Raw genomic sequence first — 20,903 nt, forward strand, 5'->3', positions numbered from 1 at the left:
TCCTTACCTGAGCTCTGGTTCCTAGCTCCTTCTTAAAGACATCTACTTCTACCTTCTTTCTCTTATAATCACTTTCTCTTATAATCAATTGGAGACATATAATGTTAAAAAAGTATTTGATTCTCTCCAGTCTTGAATGTTTTAATGAACACAAAGGGAGGAAGGGAGGGAGGGAAAGAAGTAGGGAGGGAGGAAGGGAAGACGGGCATTTGGAAGGGCAGGTGAAAACTTTCAGTGGCCCCCAACTGCAAGAGTATCTCCATATCCCTTTAGTTCAATGACTGTGGGACCCAGCTTTGGTCAAAAGGAAAGCAGAGGATTCCTGAGAACATTTCCTGAGAACATTTCCTCTTTTAAATGGGTTGATCTCATTCTCTAAGTACCAAGAAACATGAGGGCCTGACTTCCACAGCAGCCATTCTGCAGCCATTGATGGAGCCAGATTTAGGAAGAAATAATCACCGTGGATGGTGAAATTGGCAGACAAAAATGGATGGACCTTCCAAGATGTTGACGCCTCTCTGGAAAAAGCAGAATGGAGTATGATTTTGTGTAGATTTAACTTACATTCTAGCTCTGGTTTTAACCAGAAAATTCCTCCATCTCTCTCATCCTCACTTTCCCCATAAAGATGAGCATGAAGAGAAAAGTGAGCTTGTGCTTCAATTTTAGTGAGTGCCAATCACTGTTCTGACTCATTATGTTAACTCATTAACCATTTATATGCAGCTCATTAAATGGGTGCTCCTGTTGTCCACACTTAAGAGATAAGAGAGCACGAGTTTAGGGGGGTTAAGTATATAGTAACATTTTTTTATTACTTCAAATTAGAAGCAAGCTTGCTTCACATGTCAATCCCTTCTCCCTCTCCCTCCCCTCCCACCACCTCCCTACCAGCCCCTCACTTCATCCCCCCTCTGCTCCCCAGGGAGGGTAAGACCCTCCTTGGGGGTTCCCCAAAGTCTGTCATATCATCCTGGGCAGGGGCTAGGCCCTCCCCCATGTGTCCAGGCTGAGAGAGCATCCCTCCTCTTTAGATGGGCTCCCAAAGTCCCTTCTTACACCTGGGAAAAATACTGATCCACTACCAGGGGCTCCATAGAGTGCCGAGGCCTCCTCACTGACATCCATTTTCAGGGGTCTGAATCAGTCCCATGCTGGCCTCCCAGACATCAGTCTGGGGTCCATGTGCTCCCCCTTGTTCAGGTCAGCTGTTTCTGTGCGTTCCACCAGCCTGGTCCCGACCCCTTTGTTCTTCATTCCTCCCTCTCTACAACTGGGTTCCAGAATTCAGTTCAGTGTATAGCTGTGGGTGTCTGCCTCTGCTTCCATCAGCCACTGGATGGGGGCTCTAGAATGGCATATAAAGCAGTCTTCAGTCTCATTATAGGGGAAGGGCATCCAGGGTAGCCTCTCCACCATTGCCTAGATTGTCAGTTGGTGTCATCCTTGTAGATCTCTGGAAATCTCCCTAGTGCCAGATCCCCCTCAGACATGTAATGACTCCCTTTGTTATGGTATCTCTCATCCTGCTCTCCTCGATTCTTTCCCCAACTCAACCTTTCTCCTCCTCCATTTCCTCCTTTCCTCTCCTCTTCTCCCCCTCTCATTCTGCCAGCACCCTCTCCCCTCCCCTCTGCTCATGTTCCCAATTAGCTCAAGAGATCCTGCCGCTTCCCATTTTGAGACAAAATTCTAACCATGTTCTGTCCATGTCCAAGTTCATCTTCCTCCTTGGAAGGAAGTGTGGCTTGAATTTGGGTCCCTACTATTTAGCACAGGGTCAACACGCAGCATTTGACAAGCATTAAGAGGGGTGAACATGGACTCTTATGTACTTTCTTCCAGCACAGAAGTGGGTGTTTTCCTTTTGCAAGAAAGGCAGAGAAGTTCTGAGATCTGAGTGGGAAACACAAGAACTTTTATGGGAGAAAAATCTTGACTTTTAACTGGGGATACCTGATATCATTCAGTTTCTGCTTAGTGGCCTACATCGTGTCCCTAGAAACTGAGGTTTTCACCAAGATAGAATTAAAACCAGATTTCTGTATACACAAGCCTCTCTTTATTATACCTGAGTGAGGGTGATAAAAGAAAAATACTTGTATAAGCAACACTAACAAAATAACCAAACATGTTGTTATTGTAAAGAATGCTGTGGTGGTTTGAATAGGAATGGCCCCCATGGACTCATGTGTTTGAGTGCTTGGCCCATGGGGAGTGGCACTATTAGAAGGTGTGGCCTTGTTGGAGTAGGTGTGGCCTTGTTTGAGGAAGTGAGTTGCTGTATGTGTGTGGGGGCTTTGCAATCTTATAGGCTCAAGTTAGGCTTAGTGTGGAGTCTCCTGCAGTGTTCCGATCAAGAAGACTGTTCCATGTCTGCCTGCATGCCGCCATGTTTCCCACCATGATGGCAATGTACTCAACCTCTGAACTGTAAGCCAGCCCAAATTAAATGTTTTCCTTTGTGAGAGTCGCCATGGTCATGGTGTCTCTTCACATCAGTAGTAACCCCAACTAAGACAAATGCCTTATTTAATGTAATTATTTTCCATAGGGCAAAAGTATAGTGGGCATTATTTTGAGTGTGCTAAGATTTAGCATCTGATAATTGATTTGAGATATGAGGAAATAAGAGAAAGAATTATATCATTCTGTACAATTTGACCATGTGAATGATTTGTTCATTACAAATATCTTAGGTGAAATAATTAAGGCAGGGTAGAAGAAGCCATGGTGAGAGTGACTCTGTGAAAAGGAGCCTAATTCTCAGGAATAGAGTCTGGAGAGAACCCTAAAAGATGCTGGAGCCTGGCCAGGGCCCATGGCTACAGTGGTTGCTGCTCCATAACTCTGTTTAGATAATACTCCAAGGCCCAGGCCTCTCCCCACAGCTCTCCCTAGACAAGGACCTTGGCTGAGTCCCACATGCTTATGAACTCTGGTCTAGTGAGACCCATTAACACCTCATTTGTCATCCATCACATCTATCCCTAAGGGGAGGGTCCCTGGAATGGAGGAAGTAGGACATTGTAGCCTTTTTTTGTCTTTGTTGGCCTAAAAGAGAGGTCTTTCCTTCTTTCTCATGTTTTGGTTTTAAGAGATGCCTAAGCTGATGAGACTGTGGTGATGGGTTAGCAGTGGTTTAGAAGATGCTGTCTTCAATTTCTCTGAGTAGTTTGGGAGTCACATTGAGTGTCAACAGATCCTCTGTCATGAAGGAAGAAATCAACAGAAATAGCCATAAGCATCTATTGCAGGTTTTTCTATTTTTAAAAATATTCACCCAAAAAAGGGTCATGGAATGTCTCAGTCAGTGCAGTGTGGAAGTGTGGGTCTGAGGATCTGATGTTTGGATGCTGGTTAGCTTTTTGTCAACATGACCCAAGCTTACGTCATCTGGGAAGAAGCAACCACAACTGAAAATATGTCCCCATCAGATTGGTCTGTGGGCAAGCTTGTGGATCATTTTCTTGACTAATGGTTGATGTGGGAGGACCCCGTTCTCTGTGGGTGGTGCCACCTTGATCAGGTAGTCCTGGGTGCCTAAGAAAGCATACTGAGTAAGCCATGAGGAGTAAGTCAGTGGGCAGTGTTTCTCCATAGTCTCTGCTTCAGCTCCTGTCTCCAGGTTCCTGCCTTGAATTCCTGCCCTGACTTCTCCTTGGAATGAACCATAAGCTATAAAATGAAATAAATCCTCCCCAGGTTTCTTATGGTTATTATCTTTATCACACTGATAGAAAGCAAACTAGGATAGACACCCCTCTACCCCACTCTCATGACTCTTACATAAAAATATCAGGATAGCAGAGTATACTTGTACTACCGGTACTAGAATATAGGCACATGCAGATCTCTGAAGCTTGATGGCCAGCCTGTCTTGCCAAATTTGTGGCTTTAGGTTCAGCAAGAGACCCTGTCTTAAAGAAATAAGGTTGTGAGTGATTGTGGAAGATACCTAACGTTGACCTCTGGTCTCCACACACATATGCATGCAGGTGCATATATACTCACATGGGCATGTACCTACACATGCTTGCATATATAAAAAACATGCACCCCCCACCCACAGATGCATGTGGTTCAGACTTTCCTACAATAATGGCCTCCTCCTCTTCCTAAAGTTCAGGGCTTTATGCAGTTCTGTCGGTTGTAATCTGCAGGCTGTGTTTTCTGTGTTCTGTTTATTGCCCTCTTTAACAGTTTATCATGCCTGGGTATCATAGTCAGGTGTCATATTCAGGTGCTTAAAAGCCTTTCATTTAGCCATTTGCCTTACACATTTTATCACCTGTGTGTCCCATAAACCATAGGATTTGCCTCCTACAGATTACTCTGAAATATTTATTACTAAAAGTCTTTCCTAGGAAAAGATGTTTTAACCTATTCAATTGAATGCTTACTTTTTTCAAGCTTCTCTACTCATCTCTCTCTTGTTTATTGTGGTCTCTGTTAATTCTCATATGTCTAGCACACATATCAATGAGTAAGATGATCCTATTTTGATTATCTTTCCAGCAACATGTGCAGATCTGGAGAAACGCCATATGACTTCAAAGTTAATTTGATTGGGGCCACATTCAAGGTGGATTAAGAAAGCTGATGACACCATGGCAGCTGCCATGGTCAACATTTTCTCTGCTTTTCATAGAATCTTCACCTGACCTTTATGATGTAAGCTGTTGACCATATACTGTGGATCCTACAACCCTAGCTCCAAGTCCTGCTTGTGACACTCATCAGCCTGAGCCTGTACATTGGGTATGCACTGCTTTAGCCCATATAGGCAAAGCTATGCTGCAGCAACAGGTAGTCCCAACCTTTCAGTGACTTCCCCCCATCCATTCAAGCATTGTCTGATACTCAGTCCAGATCTTCATATCTGCCTTGTTTTCCTGGGTCATTATGCCATGGGAATGGGGGGAACGGGGAGTGTACCAACAAGACCAATGGTGCCAAACCTAAAGTGACTTGTGTTACTTCAGCTCACATTGCCTTGGCCTCAATTTGTATGACCACAGCTAATATCAGTATGATACAGAGTAAGTACTTCTGTGTGGAGAAAGATAGAAAAGAAGAGCTGGCTACTAGTCTGTAGTAGTAATGCCACCTTCCTTGACCCTCATTTTTCTCAAGAATAAGATGGAGAGAATATCTACCACAAAGGATATTGTGATAAGTCAATAGAATACTGTATATAGAATGCCTAGAATCAATAATTAAACACCCAATGAACAGACGGTTTTCATTACTCTTAACATTGCATTTTATTAGCATGCAGTAATCCAGCTCTACAGCCCTGTGCATGAAAGGAAAGGGCATAATTTAAGGAGCTCATTGTAGTCCCAATAAAAGGCACTTGAGCACCTTGACTTCAGGATATGATTTTTTGCATCAGAAAAGAGAAGGAGAATATTCACAAACATGTTGGCAATCATGACCTCTATCTGTGGAGTAATAAATGGATTAATTACTCCCTCATAAATCCTGATACTTTCTGAATATTTTACCATCAACATGCATGGTTAAGAATAACAGCCCTCTATGTGCCAGGCACACATCTTATTTCTCCCAGTGCATCATGATGTAGATGCTATCATCACACCCATTTTACAGTTCAGGAAAATAAGGCACAAAAAAGTTAACTTGTATGGTGGTATATTGTTTATGATTTATTAAAACCAGTAGAGATTAAAATAGCAAAGCAGCCATAATAGTTAGCCATAGAAGGCAGGCACACACCTTTAATCCCAGGACTCAGGATTAAGTGGTACACAGATCTCTGAATCCAAGACCACCCTGGGTTACTAGAGAGTGAATCAGAGCTCAACCTTCAATCCCAGGATTTGAGAGGTATAAAAGGTAGAGGCATTCAGTCTGAGAATTAGTCTCTAGCCACATTGAGGAGAGCATAGCATTCTGAGTAAATCTGAGGAGCAGTGAACTCAGGAGCAGTTTGAGGCTCACCCTTTTGGTTTGACCCGAGGTAGAGGTAAGGTCTACTGGCTTGGCTTCTTTACTTCTCTGGTCTTCAGCTTGAATCTTGAACCCCAATATCAGTCTCTGCATCTTTTATTTATCACGCAACAAACTTGCCCGAGGACTGGATAGCAGAATCAGAATTTGTACACAAGCCAGAGAATAAGCAATACTGATTTCACTAGCACACCTTTGTGCTCATGGCCCTAGTATAAATGAAGCTGTGCCCAGCACCACACTGGGGAGGAGACAGTATCAGGACCCCACTACCCTATCTCATCAGGAGCATCTTTACAGGTACACATAAAAGGCTCAGTAAGTTGAAGGCAGGGTCATGGTCTTTTTCTGACTAAGGACATGGCATAGCATACTAATTTGATGCTTATTTGCTGAATGAGTAAATAAATAAACAGAACTTGGGAGGATTGCATCTCACCAAGGACAAGAATGAAGTCTGGAGAGGCTACTTGGTGGTTAGAACTTCACAGCTATTGAGTGGGAGCCCACTAGACTTCTGCTTTCTTTCCTCATGCATCACACAAGCTTCCCCTGAAGGGGACTCAACTTTGAGAGGGTGCCAACTCTCCTGTCCACATCAGAGTGGTAGTAGTGTCATCATGTCTTAGTCACTGTTTTACTGCTGTGAAGAGACACCATGATCAAGGAAACTCTCATAAAAGAAAGCATTTAATTGGGGTTTGCTTACAATTTCAGAGGGTTAGTCCATTATCATCATGGTGGGGGCAGGGCAGGAGAATGGAGGCAGTCATGATACTGGAGCAGTAGCTGAGAGCTACATCATGATCTGTAGATAGAGAGACAGAAAGACTGGGCCTGGCATGGGCTTTTGAAACCTCAGAGCCCACTCCCAGTGATATGCTTCCCCCAACAAGGTCACACCTCCTAATCCTTCTAATCTTATCAAAGAATTTCACTCCCTGATGACTAAGCATTTAGATATATGAGGCCATGGGGTCATTCTTACTCAAACCACCATGCTTCTTAAGTCATTCTACACCATCAGTGTCTCAAATGCCTTTTCTTAAGATTCCCCCTGCATTGCTTCACCGGTGGTTCTTTTCCACCTGCCTGCAGCATCCCCACACCATATACTTTCTCCTTCAGGACACACTTCTCCAGTCTTCTGCAGCAGTACCATGGCCTGTGCGCTTCTTTCCCATGGTCACTCTGCCTGCTTTCTTCTCCAGATTGCTCCTTTTCTGCTGACTAGTGAATGCTTAACTCTTCTTAATCATTACCCTCTAAGTAATTCCAACTGGTCCTACCATTCAACTGTCATCATCTATGTAAATGATATGCAAATGTATCCGTTCTCCTCAGTTCCCAACATACATCCAAATGCTTACTTGACATTTTTACTTGGATGCCTAATTTGTATCTCAAATTAATTTCCAAAACCCAATTCTATTTTTCTTCCACTCCTGAGTAATCTCAGTAAATGACGTCATAAACTTCCTAGTCAGTCTAGATAAAACGTTGGAATCATTCTTTAGTGTCGCCTCCCTGAACCAGCACATCCCAACCACCAGTAAGTCATATTTTCTGCTTCCAGAATAAGTTCCCAAATTTATCCACCTCTTTTCACCTTCACTTCTGTCATCATAATTCTTACTTGGACAACTTTCATGACTCTTCACTGCCTGCCTGTCTCTATTCTTGCCCCATTCCAGCTCATTCTCCCCGCAGCGGTGAGAATCATCTCACAATGCAAACCACATCTCACCCTGTACCTTGTAAAAGAAGATCCAAGTCTTCACATGGAAAACTTGTCCCCCTCTCTGGCTCTGCCTCACAGCCTTCTTCCTGATTTTGCTCTTACCTAATTAGCTTCTTTGTTTTCTGTGGTGCTGGAATCTTTTCTTCCCAAATGGCTTCCATCTCCCCAGCCCAGAACATGTGTATGTGGGACCCTGCCTCAAAAATAAGCCAAGCAATTCCTTGTCATGTGCGCTCTGCCCCATGTTTTCCATAGTCAGCCACTGAGAGACTCCATCCATATATGCTGTCTTCATTTCTCCTGTTCCATCTTTTTGATACTCGTTTTTTTACTAGACTGTACTGACTATGTAAAAAATATCATTTGAGATTTTTATATGGATGTCCCATGGAGTTTTACCATGTTAACCTCTGTCAGGTCCCCACCTGACCCATGCAATCCTACTTTTCAATTCTTCCTACTATCTCCTAAGCTATTGGAGTTCTTTGCAGAAAATGCTGGCTTATTTTTGCATCTCTAGGTGTTTCCCTGTAGCATTTTCAAAGTTTTGGGTCATGCATTGAGGGCTTTGATCCATTTTGAATTGTTTTTATATGGTAAGAGACAGAGAGCTTGCTATAGTTTTTTGACTTTAGATATTCAGTTTTTTCCTAGTGCCATTTGTTGTAAAGGCTGTCCACTGTATAATGTTTTGGGCACCCTTTGTCAAAAATCAGACGGCTGTAATGACTAGGTTTATTTCTGGATCCTCTACTCTATTCCATTGATGTTTGTGTCTGGTTTGGAATCAGTACAATGCTATTTTATTACTTGGATCTGTAATGTAATTTGAAATAATGTGCTACCCAAGCAATTCCTATTTTAGTTCAAGATCACTTTGGATGTTCGGGGTGTTTTGTGCTTCCATGTGGATTTCATGATTGTCTTTTTTCTATTTCTGATAATGCTGTTAACATTTTGATAAAAGTTGCATTGAATCTGTAGATTACCTTTTGTAATGTAGTCATTTCCACAATATGCTACCAATCAGCAAACATGTAAGATCCACTTCCTAGTGTCTTCTTTGGCTTCTCTCTTGAGTTCTAAAGTTTTCTTTGTAGAATTCCTTCATTTGTTAGTTACATTTGTTCATAGGTTCTCTGTTTAAAACTATTTCTAATGATATTGTTTTCCTGGATTCTTAGTACAAATGTTACTGTTGCATATGAATGATATTTAGTTTTCTGTTGATTTGTATTCTGAGGCCTTGCTTATGGGGTTTCTCAGCTCTAAGAGTTTTCTGGTGGAGATTTTAGGGTGAGATTGTAAGTGTAGGAATACTTTGTTTGCAAATAGGGATAACTTACTTGACCTCTTCCTTTCCTATTTGTGTTCTTATTTTTTCCTTGTCTAATTACTTTGGCTATGACTTCAAATATTGAATAAAAGAGGAAAGTGTGAATATCTTCGTCTTACTCCTGATTTTAGAAGAAATGCTATCAGTTTGTTTCTCATTTAGCATTTAGAGCCCACTTATGCTGTAATACCTTCATTCTAATCCTAGTTCCTCAGGACATACCATAAAAGAATACTGACCTTCACTGAAGACAGTTTTTTAATTTTCTTCAGTGTGTGTGTGTGTGTGTGTGTGTGTGTGTGTGTGTGTGTGTGTGTGTGTGTGGTGTAGAAACTTCCACAGTGCTGCACATGTCAGAGAACAACTCCCAGGAGTCAGTTCTCTCTCCTGCCATCTTGTAGAATTTGGTGATTGAACTTGGATTATGAGGCCAGCAAGCTAGTACTTGTATCTGCTAACCCATCTCACCAGCTCTGTTGATATCGTTTTCTGCATCTTTTGAGATGGTGATGTAATTTTTGTTCTTGGCTCTATGTTTTGCGATATTACATTCATTATTTTATTTTATGTGTGTTTTGAACATCATCCTTGCACACCTAGGATGAAGCTAACTTTGTTACAGTAACTTTTTTAGTATGTTGTGTTATTGGATTTTGTTTGCAAGCATTTTCTTTCAGAATTTCAGGTCTGTGTCTATTGGGACAATTGACTGTATTTTCTGTTTTTGTTGTGCACATACAGTTTTGACACCGTCCTGGCTTCATAGAATGAATCTGATAACATACCTTCCCCCTATGCTTCATGTTTGGATTGTCTGCTCTTGTGTTTCTAAGCCCCTGAGAAAGGTTCATTACTAGGACACTTGTTAGGGATATCACTGATTGTTTGATGGACACCATAGCTCTTAACTTGTCTCTGAGAATTTCTCTTGAATCAGAGAGTCAAAGCAGCTATTGTTTAAGGCTATTACTAAGAGATATTTGTTGTTTATGTTGCTGAGCATGATGGCTCATACCTTAATCTAAGCACCCAGGAGGCAGAGGCAGGTAGATCTCTGTGAGTTCAAGGCCAGAATGGTCAATATAGTAGGTTTTAGGCTAAGTAGAGCTACACATTGGCACATTATCTTGTATATACATAAAAATTAACAAACAAAACAACAAAACAGGTACTTGCTTATTTTTGTAATTTTGTTTGTTTTCATGGTTGATTCAATGCTATTTGATTTTTTTTCTTCCTTATCCATCTTGGGGTTTTGCCAGTTTACTAAGTTGATTCATCGCCAGTGTTCATTTGCTCCTCTCATGAAATTTATTCTTTCTGGAACTCTTGTGTTTGTTAAGCATCTGCCTTCTTCCTCTGGATGTAAGATTTCTTTCCTGTCTTCTATAGTATTGACTAGGTGGTCATGAATTGCTTGTGTTTGTACTCATCTTAGAACGTTTTATTTCCATCTGCTTAAAAAGGGTGGCTTTGTCAGACATAATGATCTTTGCCAATAGATAATTTCAGGGCCAGAACTACATATTTTCTTTCTGAGATTTTTGGATTTCTACTTAGAGATCTGATGTCATTCTGATGTGTTTACCTTTGTATACAAATTGGAACCTTCTTTTCTTGTAACATTTAATATTGTCTCTAGGTCCTTTGGTATTGGCATTTCAGCTATGAAATATTTTGGAGAAGTTCTGTGGAATTGTCTAATTGGAATTAAATGTCTCCTCTATTTTTGTGTTTCCATCTTTCCCTAGATTTGGGATTTTTATGATATAATCTCATCAAATATTTCTATGACTTCAGACTATGTCTCAACAGCTACTTCTGAGGCTAGGGATTTTTTTTTTCCTTTATCAGTGTCTGTCTTAGTTAGGGTTTACTATTGTTGTGAAGAGACACTATTACCATGGCAGCTCTTATAAAGAAAGCATTTAATTGAGGGGGCTCACTTACAGTTTCAGGGGGCTCAGTCAATTATTGTCATGCCTGTAGGCAGATGTGGTGCTGGAGCTGAGAGTGTACATTTTGCAGGCAACAGGAAATCAACTGACTCACACTGAGTAAAACTTGAGGAAAAGACCTCAAAGTCTACCCCCGGTGACATACTTCCAACAGAAGGTGTGGCCCAGATTAAAGATGTGCCCTCCAGCCTCAAGGTCTGGGTTAAAGGCAAGTGTCATCAGGCCTCCTCCAACAAGGCTACACCTCCTAATAGTGTTACTCCCTATAAGTTTATGGGGGCCAAATACATTCAAACTACCACAGTATCTGAATGCATTGTTTCCTTGACATTGTCCTTGATTACTGATATTGTTTCTTTAGCTTGGTCAGATTTATTGGTGATGCTTTTCATTGTATACCATATTTGATTTATTAAGTCATTTCTAGCATTTGTCTGTTCTTATTTTCACAACTCTTTCTTCTGTATTTCTATTCCATATTATAGAATTTCTCATTCATGCCACGGATTTTCTTGAACAGATTCTGAACTTTTTTTTTTACCCCATTCATCTGCTTGCTTGAATCATCTTTGAAATCACTGATCATTTTTTAAAAGATACATTTTGAATGACTGGCATTTCAACCAATTCATTAACTTTGATTCGGGTTTAAGAATTATGAGCTTTTGGAGGGGTTGTACTGCCTTGGTTTTTCTTGGTGGCAGTTTGTCTGTCTGCCTATCTGTCTGTCTTTATTGGTGTGTGTTGGCATACTCTTCTATGTTTGGGTCTTTATATTCTCACTTGCTTTTGTTTGTTTTACATAGGTCTTCTTAGTGGACAGTCTTTTCTTGTGTTTATGAGCCCTTCAGAGTTTAGGCTGGTGCTCTACTAGAGATTTCTGCCCACAGCTCTTCTCTGCATGGTCTACAGACTACAACCTTTACTTACATACATTAGCATTCACAGGTCTGAGCTCAAGTCAGCTTCAGTTTCCTGTGTGGTCACTGGGTCTAGGATTTTCACTGGCTTAGTCTCTAAAGGATGACAGGCTTAGCTGACTTATCTTCTGCTGGCCAGGGGTTTTGATTGTAGAAGGTCTCCCAAGATGGCCTCTCTCCTTGGCACCAGCTCCATCTTTTTGTTTTATTAGTTCTTTGGGAATTCCATACAATGCGTTTTGATCATAATTACGTTCCACAACTCCTCCCAGGGAACTTGTACTTCCCTGCCTAACCAGCTTTGTGTCTTCTCCCCCCCCAACCCATCAGGTATAATTTGTTTTACCTACCTATTCTTGGATGTGTGGTCTTCTACTGGAGGATGGTCAACTTACTAGGGGAAACATTCTTAAAGGAATGTTGTAATCTATCAATTCCAACAGCTCCTCAGCTAGGGGTGGGACTTCAGATCTACCTCCCCACTCCATGCTGAGATTTGGTCTGGCTTGAGCTTGCATGGGGCTTGTGCATGCTGTCACAATTGCTGTGAATTCATATTTGCAGCTTCCCTGCGGTGTCTGGAAGACTGTTTCATTGTGGTATCTATCATCTTTGGCTCTTCTAGTCTTTCTGTCCCCTCTCCTGCAATGATCCTTGAGTCTTGAAAATGAGGGAATATGTTAAAGATGACCCATCTAAGACTGAGCAGTTCTCACTATCATATTCTCTGCATCTTTGCAGGTTGTAAGTCTCTGTTAATCACCATCTACTACAAATAGAAGTTTCTTTGATAAAGATTAAAACACAAATTGATCAATTACTATAATGGCGTCATTAGGAGTTTGTTTAATACTATGCTCATTTAGCAGAGTAATAGTAGTACATTCCCCCCTGAGGTCTCTGACCTGTCTAGACACAGGTTCTTGGCCTGACAATGGTGCGAGGTACGGATTTCATCTCGTGGACTGGGACTTAAATCCAATCAGAAGATGGTTGGTTACCATTTTGACAGAAGTGCCTTTCCATATAAAACCCATGTCTTTTATTTGCCTAAGAAAGTGACAGAAGTTACTATATTTAGTCAGTTTGACTGCAGCCTTCTGTGTTTTTTTTATTTCATATGCCATATTGCTTCCCTTTTCTTGTTCAACAGTCTCCCTAAAAACATCCTCATTCATTATCTTGCTTTTAATTTCCTTCATTACTTTGACTATTCTAAAATCCATGTTGTCATGCAAACTCTTTCTCAACCTGTAAATTTCAACCCTGTAAGTACCATTGCCCTGTGTGGTTAAAGGGGAGTCTGGTACTGATCTGTGTACATCAGTGTTTTGTAGGTGTTGAGATAATTTTCTAGGGTGGGATGGTAAGATAAAAATCGAGTGTGAAACCCTATTGTTGAGTGAGGAGAGGCAGGTTGACTCTCTGTATACTCTGTTGCATAATCAATGACGACCTCTCCTTTGAAGAGGAGTGTTGTGGGTGAACTCAGAAAGGGCAACCCCACTCATGACTCACCCGCACACTTCAAGTTCTATGTTCTTCCAAAACTCCTGTTCTGCTGTCATCTATCAGTGCACTCTGACTATCTATTGAGTACCTACTAGCTGTTAGACCCCACCACTATGAATTAGAGCATACAGTTTTGAGTGAGCCAGTTAGTTCCCATCATCAAAGAGCCTAATTGGGTCAAAGATGTAAATCATTATAATGCAGCATATAGTTGCTATAACAAGTATGAAGGTACTTTGTTATTGGAACACTTAGGTAGAACATCTAATTCACTTTTGATTGAGTTATTAAATTTCAGGCCAAGAAAGTTCTGTTTTGACACAGCACAATTTGAATAAAGCATGCAATAAATTTTCACATTGTATTTTTTGGAATAAAGCAGAAATTCATCCAGAGGTTGGTCCATTTCTGGTTCCTGCAACAGAATATCTGAGACTGGGTGAATGATAAACAATAGAAGTTTATTCATCTTATGGGTCTAGAGATTGGGTAAGGTAGAAAAGACAAATGATTAGATACTGATTTATTAGGGATTTACTTAAAGCACCGTTTGTACTGCCATTTGCCAAACATGACTTCACTTGCTACCTGGAACGGAATGACCTGGAGAAGTAGTTGAAACAATGGTCGTTGCCCTTAACAACCTCCTGACTGCCACATAAACTTTTGTAAAATCTTGCTTGCTTGCCCGCCCCACCTTGTGGTTTAGAGTATAAAATGAGAATAGGAACTGTGCCTGGCATTAAAGTCTTTAGGAGCTATCTCTGCTTCATCATCTACAGTGACATCTCATCTCTTCCACTCATGGGTATCAGAGTACTTATCCCAGAAAGATTCCCACAATAGTGTCAGGCAACAGTCTTTCTGGGTCACAGCACAGTGAAGGGTGAGAGGGCAGGGTATGCAATCTTCAGTCTTTCCTATACATTTAAAGGTGTTAATCCCCTAGGGACTCATTCCACCTGCATGGCCACGTCTAACACTAATTGCCTCCTATAGGCCCCACCTTCAAATACTATCAACCAATCAATTTGGAAGTTTTTCTAAAATTAGAGGCTTTTGATGGGGTTATTTAACATAGAAATTGAGTGTTGATGATTAATCAAGTGGCATAAATCTGGTGAGGAGTCATCAATGGTTTGTCAAGAAGTTCCCCATGGAGCCTCATTCTATGCTGTGTTTTCATTCATGGCTTAAATAGTGACATGAAAAATACAGTTTTCAGCTTTGCAGCTAAAATCAAGCTTGAAGGGAGAGGCTTAAGATGTTTGTGGATCATACCTTAAGAAGCCAGTCCTGGGCCAATGAATATGAAGAAAGAAGTGAGACAGAATTTAAATGCAAAGGTCTACATTTTAATTCAATATTTAAATGTGCTAGACTTACTGCTCGTGTGTGTGTGTGTGTGTGTGTGTGTGTGTGTGTGTGTGTGTGTGTGTGTGAAGCTAGTTGTAATTCCTGTTTCCCAAAACTGGCCAATCACTAATAAGCCCACATTAGAGACAGAAAGAAGAAAAGGTGTGTGTGTGTGGGGGGGGGGTCTTATCCAGGCCACTTGGAAGGTTTCAAAAGCTAAATGAAATGTTCATAAAGCTCAGATACAATTATTAGGACAGTGAGGAAAGACTGAGGGGAACTAGAAATTTTGTCTGGAGAGACACCAAAACTATCTTCCCAAGACTGGCCTGTGTGACTCCAAAGGGCAGGGTAAGTAGGTGGAAGTTAGAAAACAGAAATCTTTGGTTCAGTCAGTATAAGAATTTTCTAGTAGAAATAAAAAACAATGCAATGCCCCCACTGTGCTTTGAAGAGGTCAGTGTCTTGTCACTGAAAATTCAGCTGAGGCTGGTGAACATTGGGAGCTTTCCAACTCTGGATATTCAGTCAAATGACATCTAAATTTCCCTTCTGACTCTCTCTCTCTGTCTTTGGCTCATGGATGGGGATCTGAGACGAAGAGAGAGCGTCACCAACTGTACAATCTGCAAGATGAAAAGAATAGGCTCACTTCACATACCTTGGAAGATGCATGCTCTCCAGTGAGCCATGTGCACACGTGCACACCGTGCATATAGTGAGCAATCCCTATCAGCAGGGCGGCCTTACAGGCAAAGCCCACAACATGGATGAAATGTACACAAATACGTTTCTGCCCAAGTAGTCAACTGATGAAATAAATGGCCATGCATTAAAATGTCTAAATATATATTTACTTGTGTAAATAAAGGCATGACTTCAATTTCAGCTCAAGAGTACTTTTATGGCCCACTGTGGAAGATAAAGTGATTGAAAAAAGAAAAAAAACCTGTTGGGTCTTTGTGGAGAAAAGAAGGAAATTAAACATATACAGGGCACTATTTAAACAACATCAAGGCCATGATTGAAGAAAACAAAAGGCAGGAAGTACAAGTTGAGTTGTGATGGGCTCTCCTTCATTCCAGCTGCTGTGATCATTCATAGACAGTTGAAACGAACACAGAGACACTCTGTGGGCACAGTTTTAAAATCTATTTACTTAAGAGGAAACACTGCAAAGATCTTTTATCCTATTTATGGGAGAAGGGATTAAACACTGACTCATCAGGGTATCTTTAAAACCATTTTACAAATCCAGAAAATATTTGCTAACTCCTGCATGACTTGCCATATGTAAATCAGCTGTGCTACCCAGAGGCACATTTTCTGGAAATTAATTGAATTAAGAGGATCTGTTAGATTATTCTTGATTCTCGGGGAATCATGTTGAATTAAATATTTGCTTCCAGTCTTGCTAAAAGTCACCATATCAAGGAAACAGAAAGCTGTGAGGGGAAACAAGATTACAATGGAGCAGAAAGTACTGGGGGGACTTGGCTTCTTTTCATTATAAATCAGAAGGGGAGGACATGTCCAAGACCTGGGTCCAGGAAGGGAGGACATGCCTGAAGCCGGGGAAGTCTGTCCCTATCCCATAGGTCAGGGCTCTTCTATTGGAGGCCTCACAGCAACTACTCATCTGGCCATCTCTTTGTTGTTGCTAGTGTAGCCGGAAAGTCATCTTCCTCCATGAAGAGCTGGAAGCCTCAGGAGAAAGTGATGAGAAAGAATACGAGCAGGATGGATTTGAAGCCAGTTAAAAGTCCACCATGGATGGGGTCAGGTAGGGTGTCACAAAGCCTAGTGCCTAGCTGAGGAGCTATTGGCCGTTGATGACTACTGGGGAGGAAATCTGGTTTCTTCAGGAATTTGGACCCTGGAGGATTCCATGCTCCAGTGGGTGGTTCCCCACTCCTATGAACATATTGGCTGCACTAATTGGACTCCAGTTTAGAAAAGGATATGAAATTGAGAGGGAGTCAGGGTAAGGGGGAGCTGGAAGGAATTGGGGATGGAGTAGGGGTGAGAACACATGTATAAAATTCTAAAACATAAATTAAAAATATATTTAAAGAAAACAAATCTATGGTCTTGCAACAAACATGAGGACAAGGCTTGAGGTTAGAACTAAAGAAATCTTTGTTTTAGGCAGGCAGGCAGGCAGGAAGGAAGGACCTAATGAACGAACAAACAAAGGAATGGAGGAATGAAGGAAAAAGAAAAATCCAGAAGGCCACACGAATCACATTGTCGAGTCGGGCACCTGCTTGCCTTGTTCATTTGGTCCATCTGCACCCCTGCATGTCTCACAACTCTCACATGACACCTCCAGGGGCCACTGAGGCCACCTTCTTCCTGAGTCCGCTGATCTCAGCTGTGAAGTCTGCACATCTGAACTACTCATCCTGATTTTTCTTATATTGCTTTTTCTGCCCAACAACCTCCTATGCTTTTCTAATCAACAGTTCATTGTTCTGGATGCTCTTAAATGTCACAAAGCTGTGTCCTCAACCTGCTCCAAGACCAGGCAGCACTCGGTTTGCTATCACTGGCTACCTTCTTGTCCTCATGTCATACATTCTATTCTTTATAGGGTGAGAAGCTTTTGTTTTTTTAAGGATTGTTTATCTGTTCTTGCTATATTGTGCTTGGTTTCATATCTTAAATGGTCATCAGCATGTCCAGTGTATAAGGAGAGTGCACCATTCACTTTAGAGGAAGAAATGCATGAATCGAATTTGTTATCCAAGTTTACTTAGAAGGAAAATAAACACTGGGGCATGGATGAATGGGTTTTGTTTCAACTCATTAAAACAAGTGCTTTCAAACAACACATTCTGGGCTTGACTTTTTAAAAAATCAGTATGTCTATTAAAATGATATATTAGAAGGTTTTATTTTAATTTCTTGGGAAGATGGGGAGAATTTAGTCCTATTTTGGTGGTTTGAAGCATCTAGGAGAACAACACCCTGCTGTGGGGAAGGGTGAGGAGTCCCACTTTGATGGAGAGCCTATATTTAAGGAGGGACTGGCTGCCCAGCACTTTGGTGCAGTGACAGGTGGCCTCAGGCTGTCAGCAGCTCAGGGTTGCCTGGGCTCCAGTGTTGTTTTGCTCAAGGCCACCTGCTTTGTGGTTCAGTGATGAAGTGAGGTAGGAGTGTAAGGCTCTGTCATTTTGGCCTAACCTGGGCTGTTCTGCTGGCCAGCAGATGCTCCAGAATTTCCTGTTGGGTTAACCAAGACGCTACCAGGCCAAACCAGACCTTTCACCCTATCCATGTCTGTTTTTTTTTTCTGCCCTTCCACAGGCTTCAGAGAATTTCCACCACATTCTGTCTCAGTAGCTACTTCCAGAAAACAGCCTGCAGCTCACAGAAAGTCCTCAAGTGCCTTCTCCTTGTTAGTCAGGGAAGAATCTTGATCTAGGAAGAAATTCCCTTATTGGCTGTATTCTGAGTGTCATGGTAAGGATATTGCAAAGGGTTGGTTATGGTTATACTGTTGAATCTTGGAGTCCAACAACAGAGATTGGATAAAGACAATGTGGTTTCTGTGCACAGTAAATTGTTTTCAGCAATGAGAAAGAATGCTGTGTCATGTGTAGGAAAACCTGCATTTTGTCACGTTAGTTTCAGAAAGACAACTATCTCACATTTTCTCTCACTTGCGAGTTTTAGACTTTATAGATACATCATGAATGTACTGATGACCTAGGAGTAGGATTGAAATTGTTTGGGGAACAAAGGGGACTAATGGGAGGGAATAGAAAGTGGGGTGTATGGGGTGTATGGGGGTATACACAAAGTATGTTATATATGCATGAAAATGCTGTTGTGTTAACAAAACTTTTTCTTTTTCAAATCATTAACAAGAAATTTGGTGTTGGGTCACTGTATAGGCCAACCAGAAACAAGACTATGCAGGGTACAGGATAAAACCGTAAATTAGAAGCTGAGACTTGGGGACTTGGCATACCTGCTGAACAGTAAAGGACACTGGAACCTGTTGCCTGAACTCTGTGGGGGATCTATTCCTTCATCCATGACAAGCAGAAGCAGCAGCAATGCTGCAGATGAAATGCTGTATATAAAGGACTCAGTACAGAGTGATGCAAGGAAGGATGGCTGCCTGCTGCTGCTGCTGCTAATGATGATGATGCTGCTGCTGCTGCTGCTAATGATGATAATGCTGCTGCTGCTGCTAATGATGCTAATGATAATAATGATAATGATGATGGTGCTGGTATTGCTGTTGCTAATGATGATGATGATGATGATGATGATGATGCTGGTGTTGCTGCTGATGCTAATGATGCTAATGATGCTGGTGCTGCTGCTGCTGCTAATGATGATGATGATGATGATGATGGTGTTGCTGCTGATGCTAATGATGATGATGCTGGTACTGCTGATGCTGATGCTAATTATGATGATGATGACGATGATGATGATGATGATGATGATGATGTTAATAATGATGGTGCTGGTGCTGCTTATGCTAATGATGAAGCTGATGGTGCTGGTGCTACTGATGCTGATGCAAATGATGAAGCTGGTGCTGCTGATGCTGATGATAATGTTAATGATGATGCTGGTGGCTGCTGCCGATGCTAATGATGATGATACTGGTGCTGCTGCTGCTAACGCTAATGATGATGATACTCATGATGATGATGATGATGATGATGATGATGATGATAATGATGATGATGATGGTGCTACTGCTGCTAATGATGATGATGATAATGGTGCTGCTGCTGCTGCTAATGATGATGATGATGGTGCTACTGCTGCTAATGATGATGATGATGGTGCTACTGCTGCTAATGATGATGATGATGGTGCTACTCTGCTAATGATGATGATGATGATTCTGGTGCTGTTTCTGCTGCTGCTGCTGCTGCTGCTGATGGTGCTACTGCTGCTAATGATGATGATGATGGTGCTGCTGATGCTGATGCTAATGATGATGATGATGATGGTGCTGCTGCTGCTAATGATGATGATGATGATTCTGGTGCTGCTTCTGCTGATGCCAATGATGATAATGATGCTAATGATGTCGACTCTAGTGCTGCTGTTGCTGCTGCTGCTGGTGGTGGTGGTGCTTCTGCTGGTGCCAATGATGATGATGCTGCTAATGAAGACGATGTTGATGATGATGATGGTCCTGGTGCTGCTGCCGCCACAGCCCATCCCATCTGCTTTACCCTTTTAGTCCCTGGATTCTCCGTCACTTCAGTCACTTTGAGAACGCTCTAGTCGTGCATAGTCTCATTAAAAGAGCAGTGCTATATCCCTGGAGTTCCCTCATTCCCATTCACAATCAGTCTTCCCTTCATCCATGAATCTCTTCAGTCAGCAACCTGACTTAGGTATCTATAGTGAATCTAAAATTCACATAAGAGACTAATGTGCTCAATCCTTGTTAGGTTCCATATACAATGCTTTTGAGATTCATCCATGCCATCACATGTATCAGTAACTATTTCTTTATACTGCTGCATAGTATTTCCTCTACAAGTGTAATATAATGTTCACTCATTTGCCAGTTGGTCAGCATTTAGGTTGGTTAATTAATTTAGTGATTATGGACAAAGCTACTACTACTAATTACTTCTAAATATGTGTATGGACATGTTTCCCTGTCTTTTGGGGGAAAAAAAAGCAAGATGTGATGGTTACCGGGGAATGCTGGGTTGTGTGGCCAGTCATATTTAAATTTGCAGGAAACTTTCCTGTGTTTTCTAAAGACCTCTAGCACTTTGTGTGTCAACCAGTAATTATAAGCAGTCCATAATTGTTACTAAAATTTAGTATTTTAGTTTTTTTTTAAAGGAAACAACCTTTTAAGTTTTATAATGAGCATGCAACAGTACCTTGCTTTGGTTTTGATTTGAATTTTCACCATGACTAAGGAAGTTGAAAACTTTTATTAATGGGTTTTATTTGACATTTGTGTATTTGTATATTGGATTATTTGACTTTTATTGCATTGTAAAAATTCCTTATATATTTTAGACATGTTCTTTGTTGGATACATATTTTTATAGGAATTTTTACTTTTAATTTTTTGAACAATGTCTTTGGAGAGCAAAGTC

At 41.3% G+C, this 20,903-nt stretch overlaps 1 long non-coding RNA gene across 2 annotated transcripts in view; it reads left to right on the forward strand.

Moving 5' to 3' along the window:
- LOC103159900 overlaps positions 1-20,903 on the forward strand; it is a 144,810-nt gene that overhangs the window by 106,308 nt on the left and 17,599 nt on the right. Inside the window, exon 7 of one of the 2 annotated variants that reach the window (XR_004771740.1) lies at positions 18,112-18,267. This is a non-coding gene — a long non-coding RNA (uncharacterized LOC103159900). Of the gene's footprint in view, positions 1-4,521; positions 4,948-18,111; positions 18,268-20,903 lie in introns of those variants that run through there. The other variant, XR_004771741.1, reaches the window with a different exon arrangement.

The sequence above is a fragment of the Cricetulus griseus genome (genome assembly GCF_003668045.3).
Source record: "Cricetulus griseus strain 17A/GY chromosome 1 unlocalized genomic scaffold, alternate assembly CriGri-PICRH-1.0 chr1_0, whole genome shotgun sequence".
Taxonomy (NCBI): domain Eukaryota; kingdom Metazoa; phylum Chordata; class Mammalia; order Rodentia; family Cricetidae; genus Cricetulus; species Cricetulus griseus.